At 40.1% G+C, this 19,761-nt stretch overlaps 1 protein-coding gene across 5 annotated transcripts in view; it reads right to left on the bottom strand.

Moving 5' to 3' along the window:
- Positions 1–17,573, bottom strand: part of lpar2b (lysophosphatidic acid receptor 2b) — a 36,059-nt gene extending 18,486 nt beyond the window's left edge. For 4 of the 5 annotated variants that reach the window (XM_023795692.1, XM_023795695.1, XM_023795698.1 and 1 more), the window contains exon 1: positions 9,232–9,364. The gene's annotated coding sequence lies outside the window, so the exon portion shown is untranslated. Of the gene's footprint in view, positions 1–9,231; positions 9,365–17,202; positions 17,297–17,554 lie in introns of those variants that run through there. The other variant, XM_072711778.1, reaches the window with a different exon arrangement.
- Positions 17,574–19,761: the final 2,188 nt, after the last annotated feature.

The raw sequence follows: 19,761 nt of genomic DNA, 5'->3' as shown, positions 1-19,761 counted from the left end.
GTTTAAAAATTGTCTGTACTGTTATTTTTTCTGAGTTATGCCTCTTAGTTTATGCCTTTACATGATCGCCGTATAGTGCTCAGGCTTGTGTTTCTCGCATTAACAGAAGGTGGAGTGTTTGATGACTCCGCGTCAAAGCTGTACGTAGACTTACTCAGCCTCGCTTCTAAGATGGCTCCTATCTCTTGCTAAATCGATTTGTACAATCAATCACACATCTCTTTCCTGTTTTTTGTGGCATTCAAGCTGAATGCTAATGCTGACCCAGTTTTTTGCCACTCTGTGGGTGTGAGTGCAGTGACTTCCTCTGGCTGTGACGTCACATGCATATTCTTTGTATGAGGAGCTTAAGAATATCAGATAAGAGGGTGAAGATCTGGGCCGGTATGCATAAAACTTCCTAAGAATTAGATTAGATTAGTCTGACTTTATTAATCCCACAAAGGGGAAATTCCTTAGAAACAGCAGCAATAATAAAAAAGACAGTATAACAGGATCCATCGCAAAAAGTAGGACATAAGAGCATTGTATAAAGATGCTAAAAGTAACTTTCAGCAAAGTCTAAGCCCAATTCCTAAGTGCTGACGGAGCCAGCATTTAAGTGTCATGAAATGAGGACTACAAATAAAATCCCGCCCCAAATACTGAGTTCAACCAATAGAGGAGCTGCACGGTGAATATATTAATGACATTAAACCGTTAATGTAGAGCTTTATACAACATACCTTTCTGTGATGATACCTTTAATTGGTTGTACGAAAACTACCTAGCACATCACCAATCAATTTCCACTAATAGATGCACATGATGTATAAATGATGTAAAACTCATAGCAAGACATTGGATTCTAAAAGAAAATCAAACTGGATGACAAACAAAACGGTTCTTTTGGCACAGTTGGTGCTTAAATGGAAGGAGGTAGTGCGAGGAAACTTTGGTCCAGCTGTTACAAGCACGGACAAAAAAGCTTTGGAGGCTATTGCAAGCTCCGTAAATGCTGCGTCACCTCGGACAAGGTGTTCAGCAGAGGAATGTGAAAAAAGGTGGTATAATGTTTTATCGACCTCGCGAAAGGAAATCACAGTTTATAAAGCAAGCATGCAAGCTACAGGTTTGTGTCATTACTTATATTGCTCTTATGACCCTCGCTATAATAGATCATGATGATAATAATTATTACTATTATTATTAATAATAATATATTATAAGATACTGAACTAGCGGCTCAGCAGCTACAGCAGGAATTTAATTAGTGACTGGGCTGACACCTGGCAGATGAAATTTAACATAGACAAATGTAAGGTACTCCATGTAGGGAGCAGAAATATAAAGTACAGGTATTTTATGGGACCTACTGAAATAAAGGTAGCTGATTATGAGAAAGACCTTGGTGTGTATGTTGATGCTTCCATGTCTCATTCTCGCCAGTGCAGGGAAGCAATAAAAAAGGCCAATAGGATGTTGGGGTATATCTCCAGGTGTGTGGAGTTTAAGTCAAGGGAGGTAATGCTAAGATTATACAATTCCTTGGTGAGACCTCACCTAGAATATTGTGTGCAGGTTTGGTCACCATATCTTAAAAAGGACATAGCGGCCTTAGAAAAGGTGCAGCGTAGGGCCACAAGAATGATTCCTGGTCTTAGAGGAATGTCATACGAGGAAAGGTTATTTGAGCTAAATCTGTTCGGCCTCAAGCAAAGGAGACTGAGGGGGGACATGATCCAGGTCTATAAGATTCTAACAGGTTTGGATGCTGTTCAACCAAATAGTTACTTCAGCATTAGTTCAAATACAAGAACTCGTGGCCATAGGTGGAAATTAGCGGGAGAACATTTCAAACTGGATTTAAGGAAGCACTTCTTTACACAGCATGTAGTCAGAGTATGGAATAGTCTTCCTGATAACGTAATGCAAGCTGAATCTTTGGGTTCCTTTAAATCAGAGCTAGATAAGATTTTAACAACTCTGAGCTATTAGTTAAGTTCTCCTCAAGCGAGCTCGATGGGCCGAATGGCCTCCTCTCGTTTGTATAGTTCATATGTTCTTATGTTCTTATTTTTCCAGTTGCCAAAAACGTAGCATCATTATCACCTTCAGTTCAACTGTAGGTGCATTTTTAGATGACGTAAGAGATTGTATCCGGTTCCTAATTAGGTTGGTAACAAAAAGGATGCCCTCATGATCGAGCCTGTACCTTTTTATCAATTCATTATTGTCGTACGTCTGCAGGACGTCCTTTCTTTGACGGAAAGTGCGCGGTCTCCGTCTGGGTGCGCGTAGTGCAGCTGCCATCATTCAACTCCTAACTGGTTTAGGGGTCCTCTCCAGCTCTCTTAAATAATTTAGGAGCTGAGACCAAGTCTTAACACTTAAGAATGTTTATGCATGCCACTTATTCCTAAGTCTGCGAGTAGGAACAAAATCAAGTCACTCTTAGAAATGTGACGCATTTAAGAGTGAAATTTTACTCTGAGAAGTTTTATGCATACCAGCCCTGAAAGTTTTTTATACTTTTAACAGCAGTTAAAAGCACAGCAATTTGCAATTTTTGTAAAAACAAAGTTTTGAGAGGTGGAAGCAGTGTTTAGTGGAAAATCCCACTAAACAGAGCGCATGCAATTGAGCAAGAAAATTTGGGTAATATGGAACAAGAAATGCCTGCCTCAAAAACGCTTAAAACAAGATGCATAAATGAGGTGGAACAGTGCATAAATGTGGTGGAACAGTGCGTAAATGAGGTGGAACAGTGCGTAAATGAGGTGGAACAGTGCGTAAATGATTGACAGTTTGTTATGTATGTTTCTAGTGGGCTAATAAAAAATGTTGGGTTACGTTTACATAAGAACATAAGAACATAAGAACTATACAAACGAGAGGAGGCCATTCGGCCCATCGAGCTCGCTTGGGGAGAACTTAACTAATAGCTCAGAGTTGTTAAAATCTTATCTAGCTCTGATTTAAAGGAACCCAAGGATTCAGCTTGCACTACGTTATCAGGAAGACTATTCCATACTCTGACTACACGCTGTGTAAAGAAGTGCTTCCTTAAATCCAGTTTGAAATGTTCTCCCGCTAATTTCCACCTATGGCCACGAGTTCTTGTATTTGAACTAATGCTGAAGTAACTATTCGGTTGAACAGCATCCAAACCTGTTAGAATCTTATAGACCTGGATCATGTCCCCCCTCAGTCTCCTTTGCTTGAGGCTGAACAGATTTAGCTCAAATAACCTTTCCTCGTATGACATTCCTCTAAGACCAGGAATCATTCTTGTGGCCCTACGCTGCACCTTTTCTAAGGCCGCTATGTCCTTTTTAAGATATGGTGACCAAACCTGTACACAATATTCTAGGTGAGGTCTCACCAAGGAATTGTATAATCTTAGCATTACCTCCCTTGACTTAAATTCCACACACCTGGAGATGTACCCCAACATCCTATTGGCCTTTTTTATTGCTTCCCCACACTGGCGAGAATGAGACATGGAAGCATCAACATACACACCAAGGTCTTTCTCATAATCAGCTACCTTTATTTCAGTAGGTCCCATAAAATACCTGTACTTTATATTTCTGCTCCCTACATGGAGTACCTTACATTTGTCTATGTTAAATTTCATCTGCCAGGTGTCAGCCCAGTCACTAATTAAATTAAGATCCCGCTGTAGCTGCTGAGCCGCTAGTTCAGTATCTGCTACACCACCCACCTTGGTGTCATCTGCAAATTTCACCAGTTTACTGTATATATTGGTGTCTATATCATTTATGTAAATTAGGAACAAAAGTGGTCCTAAAATTGAACCCTGCGGTACCCCACTATGAACGCAGGCCCACTGTGACATCGAGCCTCTTATAACTACTCGCTGCTTCCTATCCGTTAACCAGTTATCAATCCAAGTCGCTACAGTTCCTAAAATACCTGTCGCTTTGAGTTTAAGTGAGAGCCTCTTGTGGGGAACAACATCAAAAGCCTTTTGGAAATCTAAATAGATGACATCATAGGCCTTCTTATCATCAACTTCCTGAGTAGCTTCCTCAAAAAACTCCAACAGATTTGTTAAACAGGATCTACCTCTCCTAAATCCATGCTGGCTATCCCTCAAAATGTTATTTGAGTCCAGGTAATCTACCATTTTCTCTTTGATTATAGCCTCCATAACTTTACCAGTTATACAAGTTAGACTGATTGGCCTATAGTTTGACAAATTACTTCTATCCCCTTTTTTGAAAATGGGCGTTATGTTGGCATGCTTCCAATCAGAAGGTACCACACCTTCAGATAAGGATTTTTGAAACAGTAATGTTAAGGGTCGGCAAATAATATCCCTCATCTCTTTTAACACTATAGGTAAGATGCCATCAGGGCCCTGTGATTTATTTATTTTGAGCTTAGCTAGGCTTTGCAAAACATCAGCTTCAGTTATATATATATTAGTTATAGACGATGTTGAATTAGTAATAAGAACTGGTAAGTTACTAGTGTCCTCGACAGTGAATACCCGTGCAAAACTATCATTGAACTCATTTACTATGTCAATGTCGTTTTCAATTATAAGACCCTTACTATCCTGCAGATTAGTAATTTCAGCTTTTAGAGCTCTTTTAGAGTTAAAACGCTGGAAGAAACTTTTAACGTCATCCTTAGCCTCCAATGCGATCTTCCTTTCGACATTCCTTTTAGCTCGTCTAATGTCATTTTTTAATTCAGCCTGTAGATTTAGATACTCTTGCTTTATTATGTCATCATCAGTTATTTTCCATCTCTGGAACAAAGCCCTTTTCCTCCTTACTTTATACTTTATGTCCCTATTAAACCACCTAGGTTGCAATTTCCTAGATTTATTCTTGCTAGAAACAGGTATGAAGTCCTCTTGTACTTGCAATAATGTGCTTTTAAAAAATTCCCATGCCTCTTCAACAGTTTTGTTATTTAACTCCATCCAGTTCACGGTTTCTAGTTTTAATCTCATACAATTGAAGTTAGCCTTCCTAACATTATATATTTTTTCTTTCATTTGTATTTTGTAATTTAAAAATAATAATATATTACGTGTATAAATATATATTATATGTTTACTATATATTAAAATATTAAAATAAGAAGAGGTCTAGTATCGGAATCTGTATGGGTATCAACAGTTGTGTACTGGAATTGGATCAGAACTGGAAAAATGTGGATCAGCCCATCCCTATTTATATAGGATATTTACATTTTTTGACATTCCAATGTCAGAATATTCTTAAGAATTAAAAGTTTGTTGCTCTTCCATTAATATGCTATTATTATATCAGTGGCATAAATAGTCTTAAAATGACTGAATATCATCATTGACTGCAATTATTTCTGACGGTTTATTGTCCAACACAAACAGTTATCCTGACAGGCCTAGTCAGGCCTGCATAAGACAATGGCAACCTTAAGAAAAATCTGCTTGGTAACCAAAGCTGTGGCTATGCAGTGATGCAGAACCTAAACAAGGAGGAAGGGGGCTCCACTTGCTAGCAATTATCTACCATAAAACAGAGCTGATTTGCTTGGACTCTAATGTGGTTACAAAGCAGAACAATATACACTATGGACAAAGGTACTGGACACCTGGACATTACACCCACAGGAACGTTTATGACGTCCCATTTTAAATCCATAGGTATCAATGTGGAGTTGGTCCCCCTCTTTGCAGCTATAACAGCTGCCACTCTTCTAGGAAGGCTCTCCACAAGATTTTGAAGTGTGTTTAATTCATCCAGAAGTACATCCAGAAGTACATTTATGAGGTCAGGCATCGATGCTGGATGTGTAGGTCTGGCTCATAATCTCCATTCTAGCTCATCCCAAAGGTGTTTGATGGGGTTGAGGTCAGGGCTCTGTGCAGACCACTCCACACAGCAAAAACAAATAGGTAAGTATCAGACGTGGATTGGTCACATATGACCGACAATAAAAAGGAAAAAAAGGCACAAGCCTTATTGTGTTGGAAACAGCTTCCTTCAAAATGTCCCTGGGTTTTTAGGTATGCATAAGGTGAGCAGGACTCTGGGCAAGGTGTGTCTCACCTGCTATACTTTGACCTTTGAGCCGCCACTAAACAGGCAAACACTGGAAACATTCATTATGCCAGCCATCCCCGCTGAGCTGTTACCTGGCGATCAGAAGTATCTGTCAAAACTACATTAAACAGCCGCATAGTGAACACAAAAACCGTGCATCCAATGTGTGAGCCTGACACATCCCCTCTCCTAAACAAACATGGCAAACCGTGCATCCAATGTGTGAGCCTGACACATCCCCTCTCCTAAACAAACATGGCAAACCGTGCATCCAATGTGTGAGCCTGACACATCCCCTCTCCTAAACAAACATGGCAAACCGTGCATCCAATGTGTGAGCCTGACACATCCCCTCTCCTAAACAAACATGGAAAACCGTGCATCCAATGTGTGAGCCTGACACATCCCCTCTCCTAAACAAACATGGCATCATACCCTCCACACCATTTATTCTACACATTGTCTTGTGTAGAGAGATACAGAAAATGGCACTTCACAAAAAAAATTACATTCTTCATTTGGGTTAGTCTGTGTTTCACATTAACGAACATATTTCCTGCCTTCCTCTGTAATATAAAAAAGACAAAGTGGAGTCTGCCCAGACTGTACTGCCATATTTTACGTCTACGGCCAATTCATATTTCACCTTTCCACATGCAATTTTGGTCATGCACTGGGTCACTACGGGGTCGGGTCAACGCTGGGGCAAGAGGGGGCAACGCCCCCTTAAACAAACGTCCTGCCCCTTAAATCAAACTTTTAGAAGTTGAGGAAGAAAATAATAGATTACCCACAAACTGAATATAGACAAGATTTACTACAGTAGCTGAAAAATCCACCGAAAAAGGCACAAACGAGATGATAAGTTTCACTTCTTGTTCGCTCTTTCCCTCCGCGTTCTGTTTGTGCACGGGCTCACACGGCACTCGGCAGAGATCCCCCACTCACCCTCCCCCCAGCTAAACATCGAATCACTGTTAGTATGCAAATGAGCCAGTTTCTCAGTAGGCAGGGCAGAGCGAAATGAGCTGCGCGATTGCGGGAGGTTTAGAGGAAGCAGCAATCTCTCTCGTCAAAATCATAGCGACTCGTGAGATCATGGTTCGAATTACGGGGGGTACAGTACCAAAACTAGCAGTTTGGGGGGGGGGGGGTGTCTTAACATGTTTCTTTTGTTTTTTTTTTTTAAAAAAAGAAAGATAACTTCACCTTTTAGGAAAATTTTATGTAAAACGATTTCAGATACCTCTAGTGTGGACCATACCATTTTAACCACCTCGGCGCCAGAAGCAGCTTAGCCAGTCGGTTGCGTCATTCATTCTCATTGAGCGATTTCTTCGTTGTGATTTCAAGATTGTTTATTCGTCACATACATAGTTATAACAAGTACAACATGTAGTGACATGAACCCTGACCAATCCTATTTTTCAGTTTTATATTTCAAGACTTGGTGAATTGATTTTTTCTTTTTCATAACTTAGCCTACCCTTTTTAGTTTTGTTAATATCGGCAATAGTGAAAAGTGTTTTATTGGGTTCAAATATGTTTGATATAGGCCATCCAATTAAGGTAAATGTCATGTTTTTACTTGTTTTAATCTGATGAGGAATATATATATTTTTTTTTTGTTTTATTTTTCAGTTTTCTCCCTGAGGGATTGCCACCTTACCGTGGTCAGGGGGTTTGCGTGCCTCAGTGACCCTAAGAGCTACACCAGCAGAAGCTTAGCCTTCAGGTGGGACCCCCAAGTTGGACAGGTCTTAGGGTAGAGGCCTGACAAAGTGCAATCCAATTACATGACAAAAACAGTTATCCAGAGCACCCCCACCACCACCACCCCACCCCTTTCCCACCTCCGTCGCCACCATGTGCCCTCTTCACATTTCTGTCTGCCCCCTCATATATGCATGTCTAAAACCGGCCCCGGGTCACTAGATGGCTGCGGAAGATGCACGTGTAACCCAGATTTTTTTGGTCCAGCGGAGATCATGTGCTACGACTGCGCATGTCCAAAATAATTGATGAGGTGTTTCCAGCAGGTGGCAGTAGTGACTTTGACAGAGCAGAGGTCAACCAAGAAAGAATAGAAGAATTATTCTTAGAGGAGATGAGGAGGTATCCGCATATCTAATTTTTACATGTTTACTGTTGGGACAATATATCGCGGTACATGATGATACATTGTCAAAAGCAATACTATTCCGGCAATTTTAAATCTTGCCGATAAAATTTGCCAGGGAAGATGCTGAGCGTGTCACGTTTTACTTCTCCAGCTGTACTATCTTTCAACAAAATCAAGCGACAGCCATTGTTTTTCAAAATTTCTGTATGGGCGAATTTCAATTAATATTTCAGTGTTTGGTGCACTTCACGTTCAATAGGCCAGCGGTCTTGTTTACGTTCACTGTAGCTGTAATTAGACACAGCGCAGTTATTAAGCGTTAGTTGCTGCAAGCCCTGTATTTCTACATAGAGTTCACCTTTGATAATGACCATCAATAACAGAATGTTTTGAAGTTAGAAGAGACGGTAAAGTTGACTAGTTTCAACCAGTAAACAGTCACGTTATTTTCAGTTTTATATTTAGTTTAGACAAAAGTTAAGAAGCGTGTGGTCAATTGTAGTAGTGATAATAAATAATAATAATAATAATAATAATAATAATAATAATAATGTTATTATGAATAACATACAGCAATCTCTGTATTTTTTTATTTTTCTGTATCATCGTTCAGAGCGAGAGCGCACCTGAAAACTACCCTGCTTCACCTAATCTTCTGTTTACTTATCTACGTAATTATAGCCTACACTGGGTTTACTGCTCTGACAATATAGTCCATGTTCCTCCACTTTCTCATTTAATAGCATGCAATTGGGAAAATGGTTCAAATAATTAATATTTATTGTCTATGGTATGTAGCCTAGACACAAACAGTAGTGAAAGGTGTCAGTTACGTTATTTTGCTGGTATGTCATTGTGACTATCGACACATTTTTAGCCGCGTATTTTTGCTGAGAACTGTTTACCGCACGCGTGAAAAATAAGCGTCACTCCGACCTTCCAGGCGGTGTGGCTGCTCCAATCTGTTAACGCGGGCGCCGAAATTAAAAACTTAAAAAATGTAAACTTTCCGCACCCGCCACGCATCCGGTGTATTCCAGGCTTAGTTCGGCCGGGGCTTACTTTGCTCTCTTTCCCGGACTTCACTGGGCTGTCACTGACCACGTCCCCTCCCTTCCTGGCTCTCCGTTGCAATCCATACGCCGCTTCCGTGCCCTGGAACTGCCTTCAGATCACTGCGGGAAACTTTGTGGCCAAGCGCCCGAGCCGCGGCCCCGCCCCCGAGCACGCTGATTGGCCGGATGTATCTTCTGCTTTAAGGAAGTCAGTAAAGCACGATTTATTCAGAAAAGTGGATTAATATTATACAGAGCCCTTTAGGTGTCACGGTAGAAAAAAATATTATTTCGTTCCCTCGAATTAGTAAATTGTACCCTTGAATTACAACTTCGTGCGTTCGATTTAGTAAATCATACCCTCGAATTAGTAATTCGTGCCCGCGAATGTATTGCTACCCTATTGATCATTCATGGACACAGGGTCATGGAGCGTTTCGATTTAATACAGTTTTATTTTGATACTGGACTGAAATATACTGACATTCTTTGGGTTTTGGCTGTTAAGCACAACATTGTGATGTCGTTGGCAACGCTCAAACGCATTTTACGGAAAAACGAACAGTTCAGCGCAAAAACTTTGACACTGCAGATGTCATACAGTTCATAAAAAGCGAGGTACAGGGTTCTGGAGCTCTTCGTGGTTACCGGTGGATGCACAGTAAATGCAAAGAAAATGGACTTCGTGCTCAGAAGGAAGATGTGCGCCTGATTCTCCTAACATTGGACCCAGAAGGGACAGAGAGACGGAGATCGAGACGCCTTAACCGCACCTAGGGCATATTCATCAAAGGTTCCCAACTTTGTATGGCATTTAGACTCCTATGATAAACTGAAACCTTTCGGAATTTGTATAAATGGATCAATCGACGGATATTCTCGACAAATACTGTGGCTAAATGCGTACAACAGGGACACTTGTGTAGCATGTCCACACATAGCTCCTGTCCTCATTTATTAAAGGGGCAATGTGTGGTTCAGTGGGCTAAGTCTGTGTTCCAATAATCACAAGGTCGCTGGTTTAAACCCAGCTTCAGCAGGTCCTTGAGCAAGGCCCTTAACCCCCAGCTCCTCGCAAGAGAGTCCGGCTGCAGACATCGCAGACATCCACTGCGGCTCACGTCCACTGACACGCAGGAAGTGACATCACAGATCCACTGAGACGCAGGCATAGATATATTCTATCATACATCCTAATTTTAGTTCATTTAAAAATGGTTCGTGGTTATCACTTGTTTGTATGCATATACAGTCGTCCCTCGCCACTTCACACTTCGACCTTCGCGGCTTCACTCTATTGCGGTTTTTTGTCTATTGATTAAAAAATTGATCGAAACAATGAAAATGATACATCGCTACGCATCGGAAGCATCTTTGCTCTTCGTAATTAAATGTATAATAATAACAATATGATATTTATAACGTCTAATATTTATTTTCTAAAAAAAAAATCTAATATTTTGGGTAATATGAGTGTAATTGTCATGACCTGCCTGTCCGATCCTCTTGTGTGCCACGCCCCCTTATTAACCACATATGCAACCCCGATTGTGACTAGCTGTTTTCTGTCAATTTGATTCAGTTTGAAGTCCACGTTAGTGTCTATAACCCCAGGTCTGTCATTGACGTTTTGATGTTACATGTTCCTGTGTCTTGCATTTTGAGTGATTCCAAATAAACCCTTCAATCCTGATTCCTCGTCTCCCCGTTCCTGCTTCCGTGTCCAGCAGTCATAAAGTAATGGTGACTAAAGGGTGTTATTTCATGTCTAGAGGGCTCTAATAATGTTAAAAACCTTATTTATAAGGTTGTAAACAGGTTTCCAATGCTCTAACTACGAAAATATTCGGTTTTTAAATAAAGAATCCTACTTCGCGGATTTCGCCTATTGCGGGTTATTTTTAGAACGTAACTCCCGCGATTAACGAGGGACCACTGTATTACTAAATTATAAAGATTATTTTATTTAAAAATAGTTTGTGCTTATCACACTTGAATTATACATTCATAAAAGTAGTTTGTACTTATCAAATTACAAGTAATGCAATTCTTAATTATAAATAAATTTAATGAAATTGTGTACTTAGCTGTAGTCCTGATTGTGACTGTCAAAAGTGTATTATCAGAGTATTATATTGAAGCCTTAAAGGCTGCAAAATTATGCTTCTCTCAGAGCTTTTCTACACATACATTATCTTAGAGTAACAGAAGTATTTCCTACATAAATAAATCACTATACATAATTTGGCAAACATTTTATTTGTAGGTTCCATTTCCAGGCTCTCAATGGACTTCCTGCGTGTCAGTGGACGTGAGCCTCAGTGGATGTCTGCAGCCAGACCCTTCTCGCTCCTTGGGTGCTGCTACAGTTGGCTGCCCTTCGCGGACAGCTTACTCTACAAAGAGCAGGCTGAGGGAGGCATAAAGACAATTTCCCCACAGGGATTAGTGGAGTATATTTATTATTACTATTAAATGCCTGCTTTGTCTCATTATCACACAGGGATCAAACAAAGGGAAAAAAACGTTTTCACAAATAAACACATATGCATATACACTCACCTAAAGAATTATTAGGAACACCTGTTCAATTTCTCATTAATGCAATTATCTAATCAACCAATGACATGGCAGTTGCTTCAATGCATTTAGGGGTGTGGTCCTGGTCAAGACAATCTCCTGAACTCCAAACTGAATGTCAGAATGGGAAAGAAAGATGATTTAAGCAATTTTGAGCGTGGCATGGTTGTTGGTGCCAGACGGGCCGGTCTGAGTATTTCACAATCTGCTCAGTTACTGGGATTTTCACGCACAACCATTTCTAGGGTTTACAAAGAATGGTGTGCAAAGGGAAAAACATCCAGTATGCGGCAGTCCTGTGGGCGAAAATGCCTTGTTGATGCTAGAGGTCAGAGGAGAATGGGCCGACTGATTCAAGCTGATAGAAGAGCAACTTTGACTGGAATAACCACTCGTTACAACCGAGGTATGCAGCAAAGCATTTGTGAAGCCACAACACGCACAACCTTGAGGCGGATGGGCTACAACAGCAGAAGACCCCACCGGGTACCACTCATCTCCACTACAAATAGGAAAAAGAGGCTACAATTTGCACGAGCTCACCAAAATTGGACAGTTGAAGACTGGAAAAATGTTGCCTGGTCTGATGAGTCTCGATTTCTGTTGAGACATTCAAATGGTAGAGTCAGAATTTGGCGTAAACAGAATGAGAACATGGATCCATCATGCCTTGTTACCACTGTACAGGCTGGTGGTGGTGATGTAATGGTGTGGGGGATGTTTTCTTGGCACACTTTAGGCCCCTTAGTGCCAATTGGGCATCGTTTAAATGCCACGGCCTACCTGAGCATTGTTTCTGACCATGTCCATCCCTTTATGACCACCATGTACCCATCCTCTGATGGCTACTTCCAACAGGATAATGCACCATGTCACAAAGCTCGAATCATTTCAAATTGCTTTCTTGAACATGACAATGAGTTCACTGTACTAAAATGGCCCCCACAGTCACCAGATCTCAACCCAATAGAGCATCTTTGGGATGTGGTGGAACGGGAGCTTCGTGCCCTGGATGTGCATCCCACAAATCTCCATCAACTGCAAGATGCTATCCTATCAATATGGGCCAACATTTCTAAAGAATGCTTTCAGTACCTTGTTGAATCAATGCCACGTAGAATTAAGGCAGTTCTGAAGGCGAAAGGGGGTCAAACACCGTATTAGTATGGTGTTCCTAATAATCCTTTAGGTGAGTGTGTATATATATATATATATATATATATATATATATATATATATAAACCAATTGCATTTTTTGATTGACCACTGTCTGAAGCATAAAGGTGTTGCTTTACTTTTTTGCAATCGGTGGTTTGACTCTATTTCACCTAAATTATGCTTGCTGTATAATATCACAGTTTGTTAGATGGGAAGCCTGTTAAAACCAGGATATATTGTTAAATTTGTTATTTCTTGGGACACCGGGATACATTACATCGAAACGCTCTATGACTCTGTGTCCATGAATGATCAATAGTATAGCAATACATAATTCGCGGGCACGAATTACTAATTCGTGGGTACGAAATAATATTTTTTTTCTACCGCGACACCTAAGGGGCTCCGTAATATTAAGATCATAATTTAAGATTAATATTAACTTTACTGATCTCGGGAAATTCTGGGTGCAAACTTCAGCGAAAGTGTAGTGCATAGATCGACATATATGTTGATTTATGCAAAACTGGGCAAACTGGGCCTCAGCACCTCCCTCTGCAACTGGCTGCTAGACTTTCTCAGCCAAAGGTCAAATGTCACAAGCAGTACGTGTCGGCAACAACACCTCGAGCACAATCATCTTGTAAAGTTTGCGGATGACACAACTCTGGTGGGGCTCATCACCAAGAGTGATGAGACTCACTACAGGAAAGAGGTTGACCTTCTGACCATGTGGTGCAAGAACAACAACCTCCTGCTGAATGTCAGCAAGACTAAGGAGATAGTTGTCAACTTCCAGAGTGATCACACCCAACATCTGCCACTGACCATCGACGGTGCTGCTGTGGAGAGAGTGAGGAGCACCAAATTCCTGGGGGTGCACATCAGTGAAGACCTCTCCTGGACCACCAACACTGCAACACTGGCAAAGAAAGCCCAGCAGCGCCTCTACTTCCTGCGCAAACTCAAGCAGGCAAGAGCTCCACCACCCATCATGACCATCTTCTACAGAGGAACCATTGAGAGCGTCCTTTCCAGCTGCATCACTGTGTGGGGAGGGAGCTGCACTGAATACAGCAGGAAAGCCCTACAGCGCATTGTGAGCACAGCTGAGAGGATCATTGGTGCACCACTTCCCTCCCTGAAGGATATATACACCACCTGCCTCACCCGCAAAGCCATCACAATTGTGAGCGATGCAAGCCACCCCGCACACAATCTGTTCAGCCTCCTGCCCTCTGGAAGGAGGTATAGGAGCCTCCGCTCCTGCACCACCAGACTCAGCAACAGCGTCATCCACCAGGCTGTGAGACTACTAAACTCTCCCCCCACCACACTCAGCACCAGCCAACAGAGCCACCAGACTGGCAAGTGACCAGGAATCTGCTCCCCCCCCCCCCCCTCCCAAAAGAAAACACTCTGGACTCTGACCCACAGGAACAACTACCTCTGCACTATGCAAATTGCACACATCTGTTACCATTATTATTATTACTATTACAGCTGCTATTATTGAATGTCACAGCACATAAACACTTTATAATACTGGAAACACTTATTATTACACTCTAATTTCTAAGAGTATATGCCTTAAGCTACCTACACTTTATATACTGTTACTCAGTAGTTAGTATGTGTTTTTTGTTGTGCCTTTGCACTTTACTGTTTGTCCTGTACGGTCATGTCTTGTGTCTTGTCTGCATGGGACAGTGAGCAACGTCATTTCGATTTCTTTGTATGTCTAGTACATGTGAAGAAATGACAATAAAGCTGACTTTGACTTTGATGTGTCATGACCTGCTCGTCCGATCCTTCTGTGTGTCACGCCCCCCTCGTTACCTCGCGTTACTTCCCGATTGTAATCACCTGTTGCCTGTTATGCTCAGCCTGTCCTGTGTATTTATCGTTCATTCCATTTGCGCTCGGAACTCGTATTTCAAGTCGGATTCCGAGTTTCGAAGCCGGAAGTGATGACATGAGCGGTCCCGTTCAACAACGGTAGCATTCGACCGGTGATTTTTTTTCTCTAAATTTAACTTTAAATTGGTTACTTAAGCTAAGACTGACTGTCTACTGAAAAAGAAAAAATATTTATAAAATTATAAATAAATTTATAAATATTTCTCTTGTGCGCACAAGTTATATTATTTGGAAGGAATAGATTAGCTGCGTATAGCTGTCATGTTATAAGAGGTTTATTTCAGGACGCCGTACTACGTTTGCTAGACCTGGCATTAGGGTACAGTAAGATACAACAGCCTTGTAATTAATATTACTGGAAGGAGTAAATATAACGCTGCCGCGTACTACTTTGACATTAAGGCTGAGGTATATGAACAATATTTTTTTCTTTCATTATCGGTAGTCAATAATAAAACAGGTATAAACAGGTAAAATAAATACAATAAATAGGTGTCAGTAATGACAAGAAATGTTATGGGAACAAATCAACAAACCGAGTAAAGTGGTAAACATAGTAGGCTATGTCTTGACGCAACTGAACCAAACATCGGTGTCAACAATATTAAAGATGCACAAAATATAGCCTGCGTGCAGTAAATTGTGACCAAGTTATATAAGTTATTATGTAGTACTTTTGATTATTTGAATATGATTCGCAAATTGACGGAATATGCCTACTAATATTGACACTGACGTTTTGTTCGGTCTACTTTGATTGTTTTGCTGATTTGTTCACCTCACCGAGTTCAAGTAACATTTTTTTATATTACTGACACCTATTTATTGTATTTAATGTACCTGTTTATCATAGTGTATTATTATGATTAACGATAATGACCGAAGGAAAAAATATTGTCATGTCGCATGAATTCATGTCGCTTCACCTCTGTCGCGACCATAAACACGGACTGTATAATTCACCCTTAATGCCAAAGAAACAGTTTGGAGCATAAAAAAATGGAAAATGAGTTCATGGTGTTACTTTTTGACTGTAAATAAATGTCTCTCCAGTTTGATTTGTTTAGACGTCGAGACATAGTTTTGGTAGACATAGGCTAGTTGTCATATTACTCTCGGCCTCAAACACAGAGTAAATTATCTTGTGGGCACAGCTTGTGAGCACAAGAAAATAACTTGTGCCACACGATTAAAAAAAAATCACCCTATGGGACTTCGGGGGCTCCGTATTAAAGTGAGAATTTCACACGTACCGAAATAATAAAAATAACACATGCTATTAACATCCCTTCTTGTAGAATTAAAATACATAATTAACGTCCGTTTCCAATGTTAATAATATAATTTAAATCGATCACCAAAATAATAAGTATATACCTTAAAAGACTCGATTTCTGTTCGGTGGAGTTAAAGTCCGGGCTGTGTGTGACGATTATGTGATATCTGGTACCACCTCCATGCATGTTTGCATAACGTCATGTTCGGATTCGCTTGTGGAGTTCACGTGTTTCCGTCCCTCTAGTGGAGATCCTCCTGGTGGAGATCTGCAGCCAGAGCTGCCAGACCCTTCTCACTTCTGTGGCAAATGGAACATATCCGACTCGGTTTTCCCGAGTTTTTAGCGGATGTGACGTAATACTGGAATCCGAAAATCGGATGCAATCCGGAATGCAAATGGAATGCAGCATAGTCCGCGTCTGAGTTAGTTTCCCCAGATCCGTCATTGATGTTGTGTTGCTGTGTTTCGTCTTGCCTGAATAAACCCTGTTTTCTGCCCGTATACTCACGGCTCGGTCGCCTGCTTGTTCGCCCGTCAACACCCGGACGTGACAACATGTTTGATTTTACTTATATAAATTAAAAAACTGTAAAACTGTATTATAACATGAATAAGGTGCTAACAATTGTTATAACGTGGGTTTTAACTCACAAAACCCATAATAAACAAAATAAAACGCAGACATCTCCTGAGTCCGTGCTTTTCCACGTATACGCCAAAATGTTATAGTCATCTACTTTGGAATGATGAACCACTAAGCATACAACAGTGCATTTTTGAGTAGGTCTGCTATCAAGGGAAATATAAGTGTGAATAGAAATAGGATTAAACTTTCTAGTTCTAACTGGAGGTTACGCACAGCAGTGAGCGAGAAACGGCATTTCGGTTCTCATGTATGCCTTGCACATAAAATGTGAATTGACAATAAAATATCTTTGAATCTTAAATCTTTTTTTGAAATAATGTTTCACGTGTGAAAACATAATTTCTTCCCATTGCAAATAAACAGGTCTCTACTCTCTAAGAGAACTGGTTACTCACCACACAACAAAGCCATCTGGTGCATCTCTGTTTGGCCTCAAGTCATACAACTTACTCGGGACACCGTGTGCTTCAGCAGGTTAGGCTGTTGTCCCTGTGATCAGAAGGTTTTTGGTTCAAACCTCAAGGTTGGCAGTGTGATTTTTCACTGGGGGCCCCTGAAGAAGCCCCCCCAATTGCTCCAGGGACTGGCTGACTCTGCTTTCTAAAAAATAGATGTTGCTTTGGATGAAAAAAAAACTCCTAAATAATAAAATGTGAAGTACAACTAGAAAAGCAAATTATATAGTTAGTTCTAGATCTTTAAAATGTACATACAGGTGAAAACAGAAGTGCAATCTGACAAGGTTACCTTTCGTAGCTGTAATTTCGCAGTACATGTTCTTGTACTTCTTCATCACACAATTTCCACAGGAAGTTTTGTGGTTTGTAGGCAACTTTGTTCAATGTCTAACATAAGATGCATGAACTTCTAAACACTGTATTTTAGATTTTTCAAGAACATGATTTTGATCACAAACATCCATCCTATGTATGTGTTAAAAATGCTAGATTTGCAGATTTTTCAGTGTGTGGCAGATAAGCAGGTTCCAGTTTGGGGAGAACTGAAAATTGTTGGTTTGAGAGTTTCTGAATGCATTTGCAAGATGTTGTGTGTATGTGCCTGCAAAAGAGCATGCATCATCTTCTGTAAATATGTTCATGAGTGTATTCACAAACATGAAACATAATACATTATGGGTATGTTCCTGTATTTATCTATATAGCAGATTGTTTTTGTGATGTATAAGTGATGCAGATAATACATATTAAGCTCGTGTGAGAAATTAGTATTTTGGTTACAGGAAGGGGAAACTGGCAGCCACTATTGCTGGCACAGCTATTGAGCACCTAATGTAGCTGTAGAGGAAAGCAGAATATTATATGATGATATCAGGATTATGAGTAATTAAAATGATGTGGTGGTTATGGGTGATTTTAATTTACCGGGGATACAGTGGGACACAGTCTCTGGCTCTTCTGTAAATGAACTTGAGATGGTGGAATTAGTACAGGATTGTTTTTTTACTCAGTTTGTTAATACTCCTACCAGGGGAGAAGCCCTTCTTGATCTGGTTTTCTATAATAACCAGGATAGGATTGGAAAATTAGAGGTTTTAGACCCATTGTACGGTAGTGATCATAACATGGTTAAATTCGAGGTTAATTTTAGTGTCCGAAGAGCAAAGTCTAAATTAAAAGTATACAATGTTAGGAAGGCTAACTTTAATGGTATGAGACGGAAATTAGAAACTGTAAACTGGACAGAGTTAAATAGCAAAACAGTTGAAGAGGCATGGGAATTTTTCAAAAGCACATTGTTGCAAGTGCAAGAGGACTTCATACCTGTTTCCAGCAAAACTAAATCTAGGAAACGACAACCAAGGTGGTTTACTAAGGAAATTAAGAATAAAGTCAGGAGGAAAAGGGCTCTGTTCCACAAATGGAAAATAACTAATGATTTCAAAATTAAGCAGGAGTATCTAAGTCTACAGGCAGAGTTAAAAAATGACATTAGGCTATCCAAGAGGGATGTAGAAAGAAAAATTGCATTGGAGGCTAAGCATGACAGTAAAGGTTTCTTCCAATATTTTAACTCCAAGAGAGCACTAAAAGCTGAAATCACTAATTTGCAGGATAGTAAGGGACTTATAATTGATAATGAAATTGATATGGTAAATGAGTTTAATGATTATTTTTCAAGGGTGTTCACAATAGAGAACACAAGTAACTTACCACCAATTAATACGAATACAGCATCGTCTATGACCAATATATGTATAACTGAGGTTGATAATAAAATGTGAAGTACAACTAGAAAAGCAAATTATATAGTTAGTTCTAGATCTTTAAAATGTACATACAGGTGAAAACAGAAGTGCAATCTGACAAGGTTACCTTTCGTAGCTGTAATTTCGCAGTACATGTTCTTGTACTTCTTCACCACACAATTTCCACAGGAAGTTTTGTGGTTTGTAGGCAACTTTGTTCAATGTCTAACATAAGATGCATTAACTTCTAAACACTGTATTTTAGATTTTTCAAGAACATGATTTTGATCACAAACATCCATCCTGTGTATGTGTTAAAAATGCTAGATTTGCAGATTTTTCAGTGTGTGGCAGATAAGCAGGTTCCAGTTTGGGGAGAACTGAAAATTGTTGGTTTGAGAGTTTCTGAATGCATTTGCAAGATGTTGTGTGTATGTGCCTGCAAAAGAGCATGCATCATCTTCTGTAAATATGTTCATGAGTGTATTCACAAACATGAAACATAATACATTATGGGTATGTTCCTGTATTTATCTATATAGCAGATTGTTTTTGTGATGTATAAGTGATGCAGATAGTACATATTAAGCTCGTGTGAGAAATTAGTATTTTGGTTACAGGAAGGGGAAACTGGCAGCCACTATTGCTGGCACAACTAAAGACCACAGAGAGGAGGAGGAGGAGGAGGAGGAGGAGGAGGAATCACACTGTGAGGGCCTTGGCAGAGAAGTTCATTATAGGGTCAGGC

The sequence above is a fragment of the Paramormyrops kingsleyae genome, chromosome 5 (assembly GCF_048594095.1).
Source record: "Paramormyrops kingsleyae isolate MSU_618 chromosome 5, PKINGS_0.4, whole genome shotgun sequence".
Lineage (NCBI taxonomy): Eukaryota > Metazoa > Chordata > Actinopteri > Osteoglossiformes > Mormyridae > Paramormyrops > Paramormyrops kingsleyae.
The sequence above is the reverse complement of the archived record's forward strand: the minus strand, read 5'-3'. Positions and strand labels throughout refer to the sequence as shown.